General features: G+C 39.8%; 1 protein-coding gene across 5 annotated transcripts in view; it reads left to right on the top strand.

The window, feature by feature from the left end:
* Positions 1-17,504, top strand: part of sorbs3 (sorbin and SH3 domain containing 3) — an 85,319-nt gene that overhangs the window by 18,843 nt on the left and 48,972 nt on the right. The window lies entirely within an intron of this gene.

Raw genomic sequence — 17,504 nt, 5'->3', positions numbered from 1 at the left:
TATTTTATATATATAGTTCTTATTGCGTTTGAAATCTCCGGAATAATTCAGGGTTTCTTTGCTGGCAGTAAAGATTGACAGTATAAGGGTTGTTAGCATGCAGTTAGCGGGAAACACTAAATGAGGCTAATTAGCATGACTAGCACAGGATAGGCTACTACTTAAAATGCATTTTTCTTTGAGTATTTTAGTTTCGTTCTATTATTTGGGCAACATTGTTGTACTTTCATCAGTCAGTATAACAATATTGCAGAAAACAGAGGAAAAATAACTGTTTTTCTTTCCATGGTCTTCAGGAAAGTCCGGTGATGCAGCTTCCTGCTTGAGCATGTGACTTGTGGTTTATTCCACATATTTCAGAGGTGATTTTTAATTTTTAATTTTTTTTTTTATTTTGAAGCATCCTTATCATTTTTCCAGGTAAAGTGTGGTTATAGTAGGCTAGGACAGGCAAATTACTAAGTGTTGTTTATCAATGTGCAGTAGTTTTATTAGTGTTATTCATCTCTAACATGCATATAAATTGTGGCAAAGGACACTTTACTCGTCTTTGAAATGTGTTGAAGGTTTCCATGTAATCCAAATCATTTATTTCAGTCAAAATAATATTCTTTAAGCATGCCACATTCATCAAAGCACTTTTAAATAGTAGCTGTTATCCAAAGCCTAGGCTACAGCTGATGTATGGTGGGTCCCCAGTAGATCTGTCCCATAAACTCTCCTCCTCCAAATACTTGGATGATATACAAAATATGGATGAATGGTTTATTTTACACTTTATAAGGCATCAAAGATGAATTGATGTACATGAGCAACCTTTTTAAATGTGAAAATTTTAAAACAAGCAATGGCTACATCTACCGCCATTTCCATGTTGTTGTTTTTTTCCCTTCACACCATTTGTGCACCGAGAACTGTGGGTAACCTGAAACCTGATGGATATATCTGGTGCATCCTCGAAATCACTCAGTAGGCTGTATTTCTAGGCTTTTTATGAAGGGTACTTTTTATTTGGTACGACTTTTGTGACTTAGTGGCCGAGAAATGCAGCCTACCTTGGCTGCAGCCAAGGCTTTGGAATGCAGCTACAGTGCATCACTATTGCAATTTCTCTCAAAACAATCAAAATACTAGTATTTTGTCCATATCATGCCATGCTAATAGCTACCTTTGTACCTTTGCCTCGTCTGTTTCACTCATAATATCATTTTATGATATTATTTTTATTGACAGGATATACCCACTAATTTTCGCCCACATATTTTCTCTCTTACTTTAGCTCTCTAGTACAGTCTACAGTCATATGCAAAAGTTTGGGCATCCCTGGTCAAATGACATGTTATGTTGATTTTCTAAGTGAAAATAAGTAGCACGTCCTCTACAAAGAACACACTTCTACACATTTTAATGCACAATTACTGTTTATTTGCTGAATTTAATGCTGTTTATTTGTTAAATTTAGGAAAGAAAGACAAATTGTGTTCCAAAAATTTGCGCCAAATGTTTGCTCCCTGTAGATGTTTAAACTTATTGTCACTTAGAAAATCACCAAAGCATGTAATTTGACTGGGTGTATTCAAACTTTGTATGTATATGATGCTTTGCTAGCTTTTCACAATGGATAACAAAAAGAATCCCAATTGAAAGAATTGAAAAAAAAAAAAGCACACTGGTCATGAACAGCCTAGAGCCGGCAGTATTGTATTTTGAGCTGTGATAGCGAGAGGACTGGCACGTCACCTCAGCGGCATGGACTGTTTTCCACCTGACTGATTCAGGTTTCACATTTAGCAGTCCCAATTGGGCTTCGTTGGGTCAGGTTTCAAACTTACAGGTACGGGTCAGTTTTGGGCTTCAGTATCATGCCCATGCTGACCTTTAGCTTGTATGTAAATCTAATTCTCTCTCTTTTGCTCTGCGAGTCCCTCCCAGAGATACAGGCAGACAGATCTGAATACACCGCAAAAGGAAATGGGGGTTGTGTCGTCATTCAACTTGACAAGCAAAGTAGGACAGTGTTTCAGATAAATGGCACAAATCAGTTCATTTACATTGGAGCACAATGTTCTTTGGGAGTTACATTGGCTGGAATACAACACCACAGTATATAACTGGTTTTGTTAAGACACTGCAATACAAACATGAAGAATGCATCTGAAATGAGTAAGCATCAGTGTCATGCACTAATATGTGTTGTGTAAACATGCTTTCCTCCTTTTAAGGAGCAATTTTTAAACAGTGGGTTATATCCCCTCATCTATTTGTACAAACCGGATGATTCATCAGGGTCATCCTTTCCAGAGCAACAAACACAACAGCCCATGTTAAGGACAAGTTCCACATACCACTGAAGACGAATAGGGATGCTGCTTAGAGTTTGTCTAATCACAGGATGGAGAGTGCTGGGCATGTGCACTTAGGGATGCCAAAGAGAAAAGGTAAATACTTTAGCTAGACAGATTCCTCACCTGAACTCTCATCCAAAGGTACATACAAGAAAAGTAAATGTTTAGGACTGACCAGTTAATAGGCTGATTAATGATTGAAGAGCTTCTTCATTTGGGCCTCGACGCTGGCTAAACAAAGTAGTCAGCTTCATGCTCAGGCAACTTGGCTAACTGCTGCTAAAGAATGCTAATTTATTACCCTTTTACTTACAATAAGGCATGGTCACTTAAAGGCCACTGGAATTGGTGTCAGTACTCATGAATGTAAGGACTGGGCTGGTTGACCTAGAGCAGAGGTTTTCCACCTAAATGTTAAGAAGAACCATTTTGTCCTTTCAACAAAAATCAAAACTCCATTTTATGTCAATTTTACCTGTATTGCCTGTAAATATGGCTCAGTCTGAGCTAAGACTTACTTTGCTCTGCTTTAAGCTTTAGCTCAGCTGTAGTTACTTTTTTCGCATCTCTGGCAGGAAACCTTTCAGCAAAATTGGAATAATTTCTTATAAAATGTTTCTCAGTGTTCGACTTTTAATGAAGCAAAGGTCAGCTTGTCATTCTTCAGCTTCTTGTCCGAATTTTCCCATTTCATCTTAAATGGTACCTAAGGCACCAGAATGTAACTGCTGCACTATTTAAGGTGGTACATGAAATTTCAAACAAGAAGCTGAATTCAGCTTTGCAGCTTCTTAGTGTTTGACAGTTTCCCGTTGCAGATTAAACATATAAGGAAGCTAGAGTGCTTAGAAATGCAAACAAGTCCATTTGCCACTAAATTATCAATGTTCGTCTTAAAACTTTTCTTTGCCGTTTTGTTAGCTGCTGGCTAGGTGAGACTGCTGTCTGTGATGCTGTGTGACCAGCAGTCTGCACAGCAATTTTCAGGGTTAAAGGGTGAATTAACAGTTTAAGACTACATGAACTCTGGGGTTAAGAATCTAATTCTGCTATGGAGCCGCAACAGGACAGTAAAAGAGCCGCATGCATGTTGCCAACCCCTGACCTAGACGTTGCCAAACTCAAGGGAACATGATGAACTGATCGCTTTTTACAAACTAGCTGTCATCAGGCAAAAGCCTCAAACATGGCAAAAGCCTCAAACATGGCTAGGCTAGCAGACAGTTTGATGAGTCAGCACTGGGTCTTGTTGGTGCTCTATGTTGGTGGTCTACAGATTAGCCACATGGTGAGAAGTAGCAGACGTGACAAACTTACAAACGTTTTCACTCAACATTCACTTATTTGCCACCCAGTTGACTGCTGCATTGTGGTTCTCCTCATTCTTTTCTAGAGAGTCAGGACAGTCTTGGGGTTAAATAAGGACAACCGTCACTCCTCCTTGGATGCACTTGCTCTTTGTTGCAAAGGTCACGAGGCTCCATTTGACATGTCTTTGCTTTAGGATGGGGAGACAATGGCAGATGGTCACAAAGACAGTCTTTTTAGCGTAGTTATTGTTGGCTATTGTTGTTAACTCAATGTGTAGAAAAGCTAGTCTGGAAGGCTGAGCATTTCGTTTTTCAGGCTTTGTGTCTTTTAATGTTGGCACAATAGCACTGGGCTAAAAAAGGATGTCATGTAGACAAATTAACTGCCCCATTCTCTCACTCTGTGACTGTCTATTTGAATGAAACCCTAAAACCTGGCCTAGCTTATGCTAGTCAGTAAGTTAGCACAATTCTTCAGAGGAGGTGTTGGTTTAGAAGTAGTCCATCAGATTCACCTTCTAAACCAAAGCCAAGTTACTTCTAACCATTAGAGCTTAATTGACTGTAGCAGCAGAGATAATGGAGATGATTTGGCAGCAGCTGCTTTTTATAGTGTTTTTGAGTTGAGGAAGGCTATTAAAGTGTCTATAAAATCCAAATTAGGCTTAGCGCAGGTGACTCAATGTTGTATAAAGGCAACTGCCTATCTCTTTATTTCAACAGCTTATTCCCAACAGATGATAAGAAAACTAGTTGGAGTTTCTGCAGAACTGACTGGGTGTGATGTTTTTTCATTTGTCTACTGTTGGTCATGCTCCCAGACAACTGACTCAGACTACATGTCCTATCAGGACTTGGGTGACGTTATACGTTGCACAGGGAAAATGTGTTCCACTGTGATGTTCCTAACAGGAAGTTTTTGGTTTGGAAACAAAGACAGTTACGAGTTCTATTTAAAGGGAGTATCATGGCGAGTTGCGGTGATGTTGTAATCATCCTTTTTAAATTGCTTCTCCTAACCCAAACCATCTGGAAGGAAGTGTGGAAACACCAATGATGGAGGCCATAACAAAAGAGAGCATCTAGAGCCATGATTTCATTGAGTTTTGGCTTATTGCCTTTGAAGCTTATTTAATACAGTTGATTTTAAACCTGGAGTTAACCCTTAAAAGTTGAGTTTGCATACTGCCTTACTATTTAATTGAAATCACACATTGCATAGGGAGTTACCCCCTGGATTACATTTAAATCTAAGAACTACAAACACAAACGTGTTCATTTTTTTAAAATAAACTTTTAATAGAAAGCTACAACTGCCCCTTCTTATTGTTAGAGATAACGTCATTTTCTAAGAGTTAAACTGTCTGGAGTCAGTTGTGGCTGGACATCCTAAGACAGAATATTAACGCTGAAGAAATTAATTGCTGGTAGCGTAGCTTAATACCCAACTTAATACCCATTTTTAATGCGTTTTCCTAGTTTAACCCTTTTGAAAAATCTGTTGTAGGCCAGCGTGAAACCCAGCTGCTCACCACTGTATGTTGCTACACACAAACAGTTCTTCAAGGCTTCTTTAGTAAAGAAAATGTTTCTAAATAGACCCACAAACTCTCAAAGAACCATTTGCATGATTCACGATGCAATGAACCTTTCAAAGTGTTCTTCAGATTGATGGAGAATGTGCTGAAGATTCTTGTTCTATATAGAAAAAAGGGTTCTATATAGCACCAAAGAAGGTTCTTCTATTGTTATGATGTCAAGCTTGTTACAATAGAAGAACCATATTTGGTGCTATATAGAACTCTTTCCAAAAAGGTTCTGTACAGAACCATCTACAGCACTTTCTCCATTAATCTGAACACTTTAATCAGTTGAGTGTTCTTTGAGTGTTCAGGGTTCTACACAGAACCATTTTCTTTCAGATACAATTCAAATCCAGCTTCTTAATGGCTTTTAAAGGGAACTTTAAAGGCACAATTTAGCAAACTAACAATGACAGCAAAGTACAAAGCTTCTGTTTTGTTTGAGAGCCTCTGATGTAACAAGAATGCACAAGATGAATGAGAGTGAGAGCGAGAGGCTACAAACACAGAGGACCTACTCGCTATATATATGAAATACGACATATACATTTATTGGAACATGCAGCCACTGTTGCTCTCACTGGATATGGATGGAAATACAAAATAGTTATTTTTCAATACTTTTTTCAAATCTTCTTCTGGTCAAATTTGAGGACACACAATCATTTAATTATTTGAATCTCTTGACAGCCAACCTTTTTAATACAATGTTGTTGAAGGTAATTTGTAATTGTGAGATAGCATTGGTATCTGACCAGCTGCCTATAGAATTTGGACACAAGAGGACATCTTAAGAGGAGCACTCAGAGAAATGATCCTAGCTTGAGATGTGTGTTGCTTTATTTCTAACCACAGCATTACAACTGTATTGATTGTTTCTCTGTATACTTTATTAGTCCCCTTTTACCCTGTTCTTCAACGGTCAAGACCCCCACAGAGCAGGTATTATTTGGGTGGTGGATCATTCTCAGCACTGCAGTGACACTGATGTGGTGGTGGTGTGTTGGTGTGTGTTGTGCTAGTGTGAGTTGATTAGACAGCAGTGCTGCTGGAGTTTTTAAACACTGTGTCCACTCACAGTCCACTCTATTAGATACTCCTACCTTGTTGTTCCACATTGTAGATGTAAAATCAGCAACAGTAGCTCATCTCCTGCTGCAAAGTTTGTGTTGGCCATCCTCTAGACCTTCATCAGTAGTCATAGAATTCTGCCCCCAGGATGATTGGTCGACTATTCTCAGTCCAGCAGTGACACTGAGGTCAAAGTACTTACAAGGGGTGTACTTCCCTAGCACTGATGAAGAAAAGCGGCTTATTTTAGGGACAACTGCAAGAAAAAAGAGGAACTGAGCTAAAGGTATATCATAACATGCCATCACATCCTTGTATGAAATCATGGCTTATGTCATCCTGCTTAGAGCACCAAATGAACCATTACCTTTATTGGGTATGATATGAGGTCATGGTTTGCAACTGTCACAGAGAGATCTTGTTCAGACATTTGAATAAACCAGTCAGTTAACAAGGAAGACCCATTGAAATACAATAATGCAGCCCTGCAAATGGCACAAGACTCTCAAACAGAGTCTGATCACATGCACAAATCTGCCTTACGCCACTTTATCTTCCACGCACATACACGCATGTATGAGGGCATGTGCAAGCAATTAAAGCACAAAGGATGACTTTGACTCTTCAGGGCTCTTCTTTATTAACCAAACTCATTGTCCCAGCCTAACCTGTTACCCCATTTGGTTGGCATGCATGGCTGCTGCTCTCTGAGCAGGACCACATTATTCTCTGATGTTGGAGGCGGAACTAGGAGTCCATAAAACAGAGTGAACGCCAATTAAGCTCCATTTGACGCACAGCAGATTTCCGGCCTGCTCCTCTGTTCCTCCAAAGATTAAAGTTTAATGAGATTAGAAGTAAACGAAGACGAAATGATGTACTTCAGACATGCTTATTGTACTCTTCTGGTAACAGCTACACAGGATGCACACCTAACCATAACCCTGATCCTGCTTTAAAGGGAGAGTGTAGTTTTGAGAATGGAGTTAATCACACAAGATAGATCTGCTCTCAAGCAACATACCTACATGTCTAATTCATCACACACCTGCTTCAAACCACTCTGTTTGCGTGTTTTTCTCATGTAGTGTTTTTAGCTACACAACATTTGTGGCGATGTTGAATTGGGTCTTCAGAAGTTGGGAAGCCCTATTTTTCCATGGCCGTCTCCAAAGTGAGTTTAATTATAAGGAATTCTCTGAACTGATATGATATGTGATTAAAGCTAACAGTCTTTCTGTCTTAATAGCTTAATTGCACTATTAAAAGGATGGTTTTCAATGGTTCTTTGGTAAAGGGAATGGTTCTATATAGAACCATTTCATGCTTAAATGGCTCTTTGCTTGGTGAAATGGTTCTTCAGACTGATAAAGAATGTGCTGTATATGATTCTATATAGAACCTTTTGAAAATGGTTCTACGTAGCACCAAAAATGTTATTCTGCCAGGCATGTAACAGCATAAGAACCCCATTATTGGTGCTATGTGAAAGCATTTTCAAAAATATTCTATGCGAATGGTTCTTTGAGGGTTCTTGGGCCTATATAGGACCATGGTTTTTACAACCCTTGAAGAACTATGACCAAAGAATCAAAAATCCTTATCTATACACTTAGATATGATGGTTCTTCAAGGGTTCTTTAGTAAAGAAAATGATAGAACCATTAACACTCAAAGAACCATTCCCATGACTAAAAGGATCTTTGCATTGTGAAATGGTTCTTCAGACTGATGAAGAATGTTGTATGTGTTTCTATATAGAACCTTTTGAAAATGGTTCTACATGGCATCAAAAAGGGTTCTTCTGCCAAGCTTGTAACAATAGAAGAACGCTTTTTGGTGATGTTCTTCTAGGGTTCTTTAGTAAAGAAAATGGTTCTACATGAACTATGAACACAACCATGAAAATGGGTTCTTGGGCCTTTAAAGGACCACTGTCATTTCTAAAGAACCTCTACTGTGTTGTATGTGGTTCTATATAGAACCCTTTGAAAAGGGATCTATATAGTTCCAAAAGGGGTTCTACGATGTCAGGCTTGTTACAATAGATGAGCCCTTTTTGGTGCTATATAAACCCTCAAAAAGCTTCTATATAGAACCATCTGCAGCACATTCTCCATCAATCTGAAGAACACTTTCACGATTCACGATGCCAAGAGCCCTTTAATCATGGAAAGGCTTCTTTAAGTTCTCATGGTTTTACATAGAAACATTTTCTTTACTAAAGAGCCCTTGAAAAACCCTGTTTTGTAAGCGTGTATATTATCCTCAAGTACAAAGCAAACTTCAGGGCCCAAACACGTCTTGGTGGTGTGTTTGATGTGAGGAGGAAAATCTGTGTAAATGAGTTTTTTGCCAAAATATTGAAACATAATCGCACACAGACTATTTTACTCATGTTCCTGTCCTCCTCAGTCCTGCACACACTGCACACTGCTGAGAACAAACATAATCCGCATATTGTACAGCTTCAAAGTCGCTCTACCCAAAGTGCTGGACAGCCAAGTGGCCGTGGCGGAGTTAAGAGAGACGTGTCTGATATTGCTGCCAAGTTTACAGCACACGGCCCCACGACATTCCGGAGGCCACTGTTCCACATCAGGCCAGGAAACATCTCAGCCCCCTGTGGTCCAAATAGGGTCTACGGGATAAATAAAGGCCAGAGAGTTTAGACGATGCTGCACACAGGAACATCCAGAGCTGACGCTGTACACAAAAATGTCCATAAATGCTAACACCAGGCCAGTTCTGCGCGTCCTCTCCGGAGCTGAAAACTATTTATTAATAAGCTGGAAGTGCGACTGAAATGGACCAGTCATCTGCTGCCCGTCAAAAGTTTGGGTACACCCAACCCTCTTTTGGACTTTTACTTTAGGAACTTTTAGCCAAGTTTCCGTTGATGTATTTTAATGCATATTTTAACATACTGACACAGCAAATGTTGAATAATGAATTATGATGGAGACAAATTTGATCAATAAATAATATAAATCGTGAAATGGTCTGATCAGTCACATGTTTCTGTTGACAGAAGGCCACAGTGCACTGACATAAATTAAAACAAGCTTTTATCTCATTAAAGAAAACAATGTCGTTTTTTTGATGGTAAACAGACAGAAAAGGCTTGTAGCTGATTAGTGGACATTTTCCTGATTCGTGGTGCTCTGTCTCTGCGCTCTTATGATCCATCATATACATCATAAATACATCATAAATTACAACAAAAGAGGAGTAAGAAGCTGCTTAACATTAAAAGAATCACTCCTTATTTCTCAGTAGTGTTCTTTACAAACGTGACAAAGACTTTTGGTCTCTTGTGCAGGTTTTGCATAAATTATGAATTGACCATTTTCTTCTCCAAGCTATTGTTAAAAGCAAATACTGAAGCTCTTTTGGACCAAAGCTTGTTAAAACATCTGAGTGGTTTGAGTACATATACACGATATGGCCAAAAGTATGTGGACACCCTTTATTAATGTTCAGGTGTTTTAGCCACACCCATTGCTAACAGGTACATAAAATCAAGCACATAGCCATGCAATCTCCATAGACAAACATTGGCAGGGCAGAGCTATGCTGAAGAGCTCACTGACTTTAAACATGGCACTGTCATAGGATGACACCTCTGCCACAAGTCAGTTTGTGGAGTTTTTTTCTGTTAGATCTGCCCCTGTCAACTGTAAGTGCATTATTGTGAAATGTAAGAGTCTAGGAACAACAGCTTAGCCATGAAGCGGTATAGCAAGCAATCTCAGAGCGTTGCCGCAGAATCTGGGTTTTCCAGGAGAGTGCAACCAACCAGAATGCACAGCACCAACAGTAAAGTTTGGTGGAGGAAGAATAATGGTCTGAGGCTATTTTTCAGGGATTGGGCCCGTTAGATCCAGTGATAGGTGATGTTAATGCTACAGCATACAAAGACATTTTACCTATGGATGGTTATCTGAGTATAAGGATATCTAAACTCATCTTAGTGTCATCTTAGTCATTTTAGTGTTTGTTTGACTAGGCGCACAAATAAGTCATGTGTAGATGAAAAAATGTATTATGTTAAATGCAATGATATTCAAATAGAAGTAAAGTCTGAAATGCTAAACCTCTTTGTGGAATTCTGAATAAGGAGGGTCTGTGTTTTAGATGAAGTCTTTGGTGAGATGAACAGAGATCCTCTGCCACTCTGTTACAGATGAGGGATGAGGGTCTGGCTGGAAGTATGAGAGCTATAATCTGATAAAATGCTGAGGGGGAGTTGAAGATAAACACACATAAAGGCCCGGCGTGTTCCGCTCAGGGATTCGTGTGTTTTTCTGGCTCCGCTATCAGACGGAAGTCTGACCGTATTAGGCTCACTTTCTGCTCCGTCTCCTTCATTCTTATGAGGGGACTGAGGGGCTTTTTCTGGTCATCTACTCCCTCCTTCTCTCTCTCTCTCTCTCTAACCCCCTTTCTTCTTTATATCTTTCACCCTATCTCTCCCTTTTTTGTTGCTCATCCCTCTCTCTCTATTTTCTTTCTGTTTTTCTCTCACCTTACCCCTCTTTCTCTCCCTATCTGTCTCTTTAACTCTTTTTCTTCTCTCTGTCCTCCCTCTCTAATTTTCTCTTTTTCATCTTTTCCTCTCTTTCTCTCTCCATTTTTCTCACTCTTTTTCCAAACTCTCTTCTCCTCACTTTCTCTCTCTCTCTCTCTCTCTCTCTCTCTCTCTCTCTCTCTCATACAGGTCTCTTGTTTATTTTTCCCCTCTCTCTTCCTTTGCTTTCTCTCTCTCTTTTTCCTCTCTCTTTCCTTTCTCTTTGTGTTTCTCTCTTTCTATCTCTATTTTCCTGCACACTTCCTCATGATCTCTCTTTTCCTCTGTTTCTTGTTTTTCATATTTTCCTCTCTTTCAATCTCTTCATCTCTCTTTTGCTTCTTTTCTTCTCTTTCTCATCCTCACTTTCTCTCTCTTCCTTGTTTTATTTTCTCTCTCTATCTTTTCCTCTTCCTCTCTCACACTTTTTCCTCTTTTCCTGTTTCTCTCTTTTGTCCTTTATCCTCTCTCTCCACTCCCTTTTTCCACTCTCTGTTTTCCCCTCTCTCTCTCTCTCTCTCTCTCTCTCTCTGTGTCTTTCTCACTCTTTTCATCTGTTTATCTTTTTCCTCTTTTCTTCTGTCTCTTTTGCTTCTTTTTCTCCTCCTCCTTTTCTCTCTTTTCCTTGTCCACTTCTTTCCACTTGCTGTCTTTTGCTTTCCACCCCCCCCCCCTCTTTCTCTCTCTCACATACAATTTTTCCTGTCTCTGTCCCTCACCTTTTCCTCTCTCTCTTCCACTATCTCCCTCACCCTTTCCTCTCCCTCTCTCTCTTTCACATTTTCCTCTCTCTCTCTTTCTCTCCCTCACCTTTTTCTCTCTCTCTTTCACTTTCTCCCTCAACTTTTCTTCTCTTGCTCTCACTCTCTTTCACCTTTTCCTCTCTCTCTCCCTCTCTCCCTCACCTTTTCCTCTCTCTTTCACCTTTTCCTCTCTCTCTCTCTCTCTCTCTCTCTCTCTCTCTCTCTCTCTTTCACCTCTCTCTCTCTCAACCCTCTCTCTCTCTCCCTCTCTCATTTAGGGAATAGAGGTCTGAAGAGCCAGTCATACTTCAGTTCAGGCCAAACAGCTTTTCTTGGCTTTTTAAGGCCTGAACTGAGAGGAGCTGCTGTGATTTTGTTGTTTTATGGTGCCAGATTTGTGGTTTTCATCTTGGAGGCTCAGCTCTGATGGGGGAGGAGGATATTGCATTTGAGAGAGAATACACCCCCCCTACACACATCTCTTTCTTTCTTTCTTTCTTTCCTTCTTTTTTTCTTTCTCACATGTTACACACCCAAATAAAGCAATGAGATCAGTCATCAAGCATTCATCATACCTGACCACACAGTTCACATTCATCTGAACCAACAGCTGTCCTGATGTATTATTTTCATTTGTAAATGAAATACAAAGTCAGAAATGCCCTTTTGTGTCCAGCAGTAATAGCTTGAATAGCTACAGTGTCTGAAGCCATGAGCTCAATACTGTTGTGAATGAAATTGACTTGTAAAGAAAGACAGACGTGAAAGACGCGTTTGTGGCGCTGTTTGAAATGTCAAAGCTGAAGATGAGTTATGGCCTTAAAGGAGCAGTTCGGCCTAAAATCACATGTACACAGTTTCCCTCTTGGTGATCTACCTGGACATGTTTGGTGTCTGAAGTTTGCTTCTTTAGTTTTGAACTGGAGTTAAGAGGCTAATGTAGGTAACAAGTAATGGAAGCTTACGGGGGCAGTCATGGGCTGGAGGTTAGGGAACCAGCCTTGTGACTGGAAGGTCGCTGGTTCGATCCCCAGAGCCGACAGCACATGACTGAGGTGTCCTTGAGCAAGACACCTAACCCCCAACTGCTCCCCGGGCGCTGCGGATTGGGCTGCCCACCACTCCGGGCAAGTGTGCTCACTGCCCCCTAGTGTGTGTGTGTGTGTGTGTGTGTGTGTGTGTGTGTGTGTGTGTGTGTGTGTGCTCACTAGTGTGTATGTGGTGTTTCACTTCACGGATTGTTTAAATGCGGAGGTGAAATTTCCCCGTTGTGGGACTAATAAGGGTCTCTTAATCTTCTGACCACTAGTTTAGCGCTGCGCAAATGCCCAAAGTACAGCTGCCACTCAACGCTTTAAGGTGGAAATCCACAGTATGTATGTGTACAAATGGCATTATATATCCAAACAATGCAGTGTGTGGTGATGTAGGCACTCAGCTAGCATGATGCTAGGTGCTTCCACTACTCATCGGCTACATTAGCCTTGAAGATTCAGAGCAAACCAAAAGAAGCAAGCTAAACGTCTGCATTTGCGGAAACTGTTGCTTTAATGCAGATATATGTCAGTTTGTGTCAGTGTTTTTGTCCAGGGACAATGAATATCATTATAATTTGCGCTTCTTTGAATAGTAATTGCTATGTTTTGACGTATGTATGAGTGTTTGGTTGGTATTACAGGCTGCTTTTGGCCATGTTTAAGGTTGAGTCTGAGTGGTTTTTGTGAAGTATGCGCCTGTAATGAGGGGTGAAGAGTCGCGCCAAAACACACAGCACACGCAATCACGAACCCACACACATACAGCGCTATTCCCCACGTCCGCTATCAGCACAGAGGCCACATTCAGTAACACACACACGGTGGACACATAACGTCTTCTCTTCTTATGTAATGAGGCTCATTCAGAGTGATTCATTATTCAGGCAGAGAGAGAGGGGGAGAGAGAGAAGGAGAGGGAGAGAGGGATACTGAAGAGTGAGAGAAATAAATGGTAAAAAAGGGGGGATTGGAAGTTCAGAAGAAAACAGAGAAATGGAATGAGAGAAAGATTGAAATGTAAAGAGAAAATAAACTGGGGAGAGAGAATGAGAATGAAAAATAAATGGAGAGAAAGGGAGGAAAGAGAAGTGAAGAGAGAGAGAGAAAGAAAATGGTGAGAAAATGGGGAGAAAGACAAATGTGGTGAAAGAAGAAAAAAAGAGGAGAGAGAAAGAGGGAAAGAGAGAAAGAGAAAGAGACACAAAAGGAGATGGAATGAGAACAGTGGAGAAAACAAAAGAAATGGGGGAAAAAATAAAGAGAAAAAATACATGGAGAGACAATGGAAAGAAAAGGAGAAAGAATGACATGAAAATGGAGAGAATGAGAGAGAAAGAGAAAATGAAGAGACAGAGAGACAATAAAAGAAACAGGAAAATGAAAGAGTGAATGAGGGAACAGGAGGAAAAGAGCGCAGTGAAATGAAAAGGTGAAAGAGAGAGAGAAAGAAAGTAATGAACTGCAGAGAAAGTGAAAGAAACAGAAAGAACTGGAAAGAAAAGAATGAGAAAGAGAGAGAGAGAGAAATAGGGGTGGGGGTGAATCAGCGCTCTCTCCTCTGTGCCCCTGTGCGTAGGAGTGGAGAGCGGGTTAAGACTGACCGCAGTCCTCTCAGCTCAGTTATTCAGCCCACATGGAAAACACATCTGCATACAGGCTCCATACGGCTCTGCTGCTCGGCTCAGCGGCCAGCAGGCAAGAGCTGACCTCAGTGGAAAGCCTGGAGAACCTCACTGGAAATCTCGCAAAACTCACAGTGGTTTTGTGTGATACCTGACAGGTTTCCACGGCAACCATATCGGGAAGGTAATTTAGGCCTGCCTCAAATGAAGACTCCGCCAAAAGGCCTGATTTTTGACTAAATCTGAATCAGTTAGCACATTTTTTTCCCTCCACTCAAAGAAGAAAGGGTATTAAACTGGGGTCACTGCAGTGGTACCCTCAGTGGTCCTGAGTATCTTTAGTTATGGAACCTAATTATCCCATGTTCCACTGCAATTATACTGTAGTGTTTGCCGCTATGAAAGAAGGCACAGCTGATGCACAAGTTGTTGTGGTTTATTAAAGAGGCTGTAGTTGGCCACAGTCACGCCGTACACAAGGAGAGTTCTGTCTTGAAGCCTTGCTACATCTTACTTCCTCTGCCATCAGCGTTAGACTCACTAATTCCTACTTCCTAATTTAACAGAACACAGGCAGCGAGCTAGCCACACCTTCAAAACAAGAGTGCTTATAGAACAGGGGTGTGAATCTCATCCATCAAAAGGGCCATATTACAAATCTCAACAAGCCTGGAGCACACATTACATTGCAATGCATGCTGGGAATTGTAGTCCAGCTCATTGTGAAATGGGCTACTATTAATAGAAAATGTGCCACTGGCCTGACTTGGCCCAGGGTCTTGTCTTGGACACATGGATTATAGAATAACTCAGCAAACTAATACTCCAAAATTAACATTTTAAACACGCAGTATTTTTAGTTTCATTGAATCCATATCCCATCTTTAATTCAGGCTGTTAGTTCTATTTTTTCTGCTTTAAAACTTTACTTTATGAAAAGGTATAAATATGCCCCTTTTCTCATAGAAAGTGAATGTAGTTTACCTTTACAACTCATTTAAGGTACACAATTGGATCTGTGTTGTTTGTTCATTTACGTTGTTTTTACCTTTACAGTGTATGTTAATGAGAGTGCTTTATTTGACAAAGTTTTGTACATTATAATGTTTATAATGTTTATGTTCCACATTTTTAGAATCATCTGCACTAATTTCTAAGTGAGCCACACAGCTGATGTTTGTGAACAGGGCGTTCAGTAACACAAAGCATTTAGTTCCAAAAATAAACTTTGACTGTAAAGTTTACAGTTTTACTGACACTCTTTAAAAAGAGTGTTCTTCAAGGCTTTAGTAAAGGCAATGGTTCCGTATAGAACCATGGACACACAAAGAACCATCTGCATGCTTAAATGGTTCTTTGCATGGTGACATGGTTCTTCAGATTGATGGAGAATGTGTTGCAAAAGGTTCTATATAACACCAAAAAGGGTTCTTCTCCTGCTACGATGTCAAGTTCATAGCAATAGAAGAAACCTTTGTGGTGCTATGTAGAACCATGTTCAAAAAAGTTCTATATAGAACCATATACAAAGCATATATTTATATATATTTAAGCATGCAAACAGCTCTTTAAGGGTTCATGGCTCTATACAGAACCTTAAGGACCATTTTTTTAAGAGTGTATAATTATGGATGCTTGGCGACATCAGATTCATATCAGTATCAACAGATAATTGATTAAAAAAGCTGATCAGCGCTGGGCAGATGTTTAGCTTTTGACCGATATTTGATAAGGTCTTTATTGTACTTCAGGAGAGCTGAATGTTTGGGTGATGCTGGGTTACTGAGCTAAAGTATCTGCATTTTATTCATTTTACTGCACTTGTAACCCCAGAGAGACAAATGTTATTACTTCTCTAAAAGTAGTCTCAACTTCTACATTTTGGAAATGTTTATGTATCAGTATACACAGATATGTACATTAGAAATGATCAAAAATAGATGTTGGCCCACAGTTCTCATACTGGATCATCCTTCCCTGTAATTCACTTATAAAGAAAATGAAAAATAGACAAAAAATTAAATACAATGGACTGTTGGAATCATAGCTGACCAAGAACATTGCTTTTTCAGTTTGTTAAGGTGCCAATTTTCCAAAACTGACTGATTGTTTTGTTTAAACCAAGCCTCACATAGCTGGGAATGGAGTCATGGAGCTTGACTCATATAAGGTTTGGTCATTGTTTGATTGGATTCTATGGAAACAGGCCTTGGATGCCCACTGCAGTGACTATTAAAGGTCCCAGAAGTGTACTGCCGGACTTGTAGCTACAACACTGAGATACCTACATGATTGTCAGACATAGTAGAACAGTTCAGAGGCTTTGATTATAAATATGTGGATATGCAAAGAAAAACATTTATCTTCTCTTTTGCCCTTTGTGTGAAAATTTCATGGTGATTGGACTAATAGAAATGGGGCCTGTTTACATTTCAGTACGTCCAGATACGATTCAGGCACAAAACACGTTAAAAGTGCAAACAAGTTTTAAGTTGCTCTAAAACTGTTTTTTAATCACATTTTGAAAAAGAACATACACAATTGGAGCTGTAAAACAGAAAGTAAAAAGGTTAAGATAAGCATCTTCAGGCTTTGATTAGTCCTTGTGCATTTGTGCATGAAAGCATGACAAACAGCCAGCCCTGCTTTGGACAGCACTGATATCTTTATGGTAGGAAATGAAGTGAACTTGGCTACTGGCTGAGGTCTTTGCACCTTTGGACCAGCATTGCTGTTTTCCTTAGATTGAGCAGTCTATGCGATCCTATGACCCTCATAGAGTAATTATGAGTTGCAAAAGTACAGCTTTACAGTAAATGACTGGTTAAACTTTTCACTCTTCGAATGTTGCAACAATTCACAAGAATCATTTACGTGTACAGTTCAGTGAAGAAGTGTTCTACTCCACAATTTCCTCAAGCTGCACTCATGACTTCACCTTTCACATGCTTCTCTCTCTGGTCACAGCACGTGCTAGACCTGATTCTCTGAGAACGAGACTCTCAGTGAATCGCACTTGATTGTACTATAATGCTGTGAAGCTAAAGCTATTATCATTAGCCTATAATGCTAGAACTTGCCTTTTTATTTCATGTAAATGAATATTAAGATAATACCTGAAGGATTTCAACTCCAATTTCCAGTCATATTAACTTCAAACATCCTTTACTGGTCAGCACTGATCATCATAACTATTTTCCTTTCTAAGCTCCTGCTGTATTAT

The sequence above is a fragment of the Pygocentrus nattereri genome, chromosome 29 (assembly GCF_015220715.1).
Source record: "Pygocentrus nattereri isolate fPygNat1 chromosome 29, fPygNat1.pri, whole genome shotgun sequence".
In the NCBI taxonomy this organism is placed as follows: Eukaryota; Metazoa; Chordata; class Actinopteri; order Characiformes; family Serrasalmidae; genus Pygocentrus; species Pygocentrus nattereri.
The sequence above is the reverse complement of the archived record's forward strand: the minus strand, read 5'-3'. Positions and strand labels throughout refer to the sequence as shown.